Source organism: Haplochromis burtoni, unplaced genomic scaffold, assembly GCF_018398535.1.
Source record: "Haplochromis burtoni strain Fernald_Lab_line unplaced genomic scaffold, NCSU_Asbu1 Contig_293, whole genome shotgun sequence".
NCBI lineage: Eukaryota > Metazoa > Chordata > Actinopteri > Cichliformes > Cichlidae > Haplochromis > Haplochromis burtoni.
In genome coordinates, this window is record NW_024582654.1 from 69 (window position 1) to 3,940 (window position 3,872).

At 38.2% G+C, this 3,872-nt stretch overlaps 1 long non-coding RNA gene across 2 annotated transcripts; it reads right to left on the bottom strand.

Annotated features, from left to right (window-relative positions):
• Window positions 1-505: 505 nt before the first annotated feature.
• On the bottom strand, window positions 506-2,382 carry LOC102303392. Of its 2 annotated transcripts, XR_001336958.2 has the most exons (3): window positions 1,982-2,381; window positions 1,464-1,556; window positions 506-1,378 (listed from the first exon to the last, which is right to left on the bottom strand). It is a non-coding gene; the product is annotated as a proline-rich receptor-like protein kinase PERK12 (long non-coding RNA). The 2 variants fall into 2 exon arrangements; XR_006055331.1 differs by having other exon boundaries at window positions 1,464-2,382.
• Window positions 2,383-3,872: the final 1,490 nt, after the last annotated feature.

The following is a 3,872-nucleotide window of genomic DNA, read 5'->3' on the forward strand; positions in this document are numbered from 1 at the left end:
ATTGGATTTTTGGGCTGGGGTAATAAAATAACGAAATACATTCTTCCAGCTGAATTCCCTCCACGAGGGGGAGCTTGTTACTGACCACTGCTGCCTACAATCCCGTCCCATTCCTCTCCTGTTAAGAATAGATTGCTCTCTGTTTCCCATCTTCCTTTAACATATCTTGTATCATGACCCCGTAGATTGATCAGTGAACAATATAATTTGTAAATGACTTTTTGATAGGGTCCATCTCTATATGCATTCTCGAATATATTTATAATCTCTTCATTCCCAGTCGATAACTGAGAATTTTTTAGCTTTTTTTAGAAACACACACTTCTTACCGAAGAAATGAATATTATTTTACAGTTATTATTTCACTCATGTCTGTCCCGTCTGTAACATCTGAAAATAAAATATAATAAATAATAAAAACAAAGATCGACCAAATACAAAAAAAAACAACACTCATTTTACTAAACAGTTCACCGGATTTGAGACAAACATTTAATCAGTTTAATTTTCAGCTGTTTATTAATTTATTTATTGTGACTGTACTTTTGTTATTGCAACAGCTTTAGATGTGTTTATTGTATATATACAGCATATACATTAGCACCATTTTTCCCCCCCATTTGCCAAGGTTGAGGGCAAAGTAAAAGCCATGTGTAGTTAGGACATCTATATAAGTATCAAGTCAAGGTTGTGTATATGTACAGCCATAGTGTGGTCTGTCCTGGTCACCTAGGCTGAACTCAAACTTAAATGAACAACAATTTCTGTGTTCTGTTGGGGATCAAATGCTGTCTCCTCTAGGTGGATCTGGCTCAGCAGTTGTGACCTGGAAAGTGAAACAGACAGGACCACCATCTAGTGTTGTTCCAATAGGGAGTATCAGTGGTGGGGCTGTAGGTGTTGGTTGGATGACACATGTAGGAAAGGGTGGAGTGACACCCTGGGTGGATCCTTGGTATGTGGTAATGACTTGTGGTTGAATTGTACCTATGACTACACCAGTCTCTGAAAGCCCTGAAGGATGCGTGTTTGGTAGAATGTGGGTAGGGTTAACAGCGTTAACAGAGTCCTTTGTGGGACCAGAATTGGGCACATCTAAAGAAACATCAACGCTCATCGCAGTATGAGACGGATCTGGCACAAGTTGTAAAGCATCTGGGTCAGCTGAGGTTTGTGGGTCTTCAGGAGAAGTGGCCAGAGAAGGTCCTGCATCTGCAGAGGGAAGCGGTGCTGCATCCAGGGGGTTCTCTGTAGCATCCGGCGTATTTGACTGCAGGGTTTCCTGTGAAGACCTATCATTAGTGGTGGTCTCTTCTGATGAACTGGATTCACTGGACTCTGATGACTTGGGTGAATCCTCACGTTCTTTCAGATGGACCTGTTTTATAATGAAACTATCACAAATCCACCAATCTTTGCTATACAGTGGGAAAATGTAGCAGTAAAGTAGTATAGCTACTCACTGGTTTAGCTGTCACTAGAGTCACCATGAGGACAGCGCAAAGGGTGGCCCTCAGGACTGCCATTGCTGTCCTTCCTGTATTTGCTGAAACAAACTAAAAGAACCATATTGGTAAACTGGTAGTGTGTACATCGAGAGACAAACAGAGTACCTTCTTCTTGGTTCAGTTAAAAATGATTTCCACCTCAAATATTGTTAAAAAAGACATTTCTGGAATCATGTTTGTAGTGGCACAGATCTTTTTTTTTTTTTGGGGGGAGGGGTTGATTTACATTTAAATTTGTCAACCCTTTGCTAACATTGCCTTTAACTGTCTCAAGCATAAAATTCATTAAGTTTTAAATGAGGGTATTGCTGCATCCACTAATCTATTACTATTTGAAGGAATTAAAGAGTAACACAAGTAAACATTTTAGAATTCAATTTAAATGCATTATTGAATGTTAGTAAAGTTGTTCAACATCTTGAACTACAACAAGTTCAGTAAAGTGAAATGCTAAGTTATGATTGAGAACCTACCTTAATGGTCGAGTGTCCTCACCATAGAAACGCTCCAGACTGATTACAGTAAATTCTCACTTCTGCTCAGTCCTCAGCAAACAATAGAACATCTGGGTTGGCCTTCTTTTTATATAGCCGTGGAAATGTGTGGGTACCGGGCCATCATTGGGTTCCTGTTCCTGGCAATATATTATGCACTGTAGTGCTGATTCCTAAAACCATGACAGCTAAATCACCAAACACCCCCAGCTAAACTGAAATGACAGATCGCTAAAAATTCTAGGACAATGGTTGTAGAAGAATAAGTCCACCAGAAGTGCCTATTCATAAGCACAGTAAACATGTGTTTTGTGGTATTGGTTTAAACAATGGTTTAGAATTTAAATAGATGTAAAATACCTAAGGAATTTTAGACAAAGTTTCATGCATAGTGTTTGCACTGAGTGCAAAAGTACTAACGTGATTTGGATTGTTTTGATGTTCCATAGTATTAATTAAATATCCAGTGTCTCCGCAGACACTGAAACAACATATTCTATATGGACACCGTTTTGTCTCCCTGTGTTTTACAGAACAGTCAAATAAGACAATTCAGGTGAGTAAGGATCACTGCAATTCATTGTTTCCTAGCTGATTGTGACATCACCATGAAGACTACAAAGCCTTGCAGAGTGTCTGTCCACAAGTGTTACAAACCATATGTCTCCTAAATACCTAAATAAAACATTAATCATGATAACAATAATAGCTTCAACTGTGTGCCATGACACTTAAAAGTGACATTTCTGATCATTTACAGTCCTCTGTAGTCTTAAGCCACCACTCATTTCTTTGTTTTGCATACAGTGAGCCAGACTAGTAATTTTTAAAATGTGATCTCTAGCAAAAGTTCGAGGTTTTCTGAAGGAGTTCCATTTGCTGCTTTTCCCCACTCAATTTTAGTTCAGTATCTGTCCATTTTTAGAAGATTTTTTGTTTCCTTAGCTACGAGCCATTCAAGAGTTGAAAACACCTACACAACAGAAAATGTAGCAAAATACCAGTTTTGTTGTATTGTAAGGCACATTGTTACTAACAGCTTGTTGCCCCCCCCAAAAAAAGTAATTTCTTTAGTTGAATCTACAAAAATAAAATGCTAAGGACAAAAGTTTGAGAGGCGTACATTGTAGTTTTGCAACAAAAAGCTGCTAGCAAGAAACTGGACATAAATCAACATGGTGTGTGACGATGAAAAATGGAAGGAACTGGAGGAGAAAAAAGTGAAAGACCAAAGAAGCCAATCTTTAAAGAAGATAAGTCTGAGGTATGCCAAATTATACAAGTGGACAGGGAAAATCTGACAATATTCATCAATGAGTGACAAATCAAACTGCTGTCAATGTGTATGCAGGTAGTAAGGAGAAGAGTACAACAGTGTTTGTAAAACAGAGGCTCTGTCATGGTTTCGTGCTACATTTCAGCCAGTGTTTGAGAGCTTGTCCAAAAAAAAAAAAAACCCACAGAATTATGAGGAAAGTACAGTCAGATTTTGACAATGATCATGTGTCACACCAAATACTGACGTTTAAGTTTGCTAGAATTCTACAAACAATGTCTTTGCCTCGTATCATTTTTCCTGTGCATTCACAAGTTTCATTATGTCACAGCACCCATTTCCTATGTTCCTAGGACAATCTTGTGAAATTAGGGCTGGGTCAAGACTTTTGCACCGTAGTTACTTCAGTTTAAGTAATAGTCCCCCCCTTTACACAACTGTAAAGGTCTTTTAGTCAAAACAAGGCATTAAAGTCAGACTTGCACTCACATTTTACCATCTATTATAATCCAAGTGTTCATGCTTATTCATGTCAAACTTTACAATGATGGTCTAACAGTAAACAACCTGAAATAACATGACAGGAAACTGTGG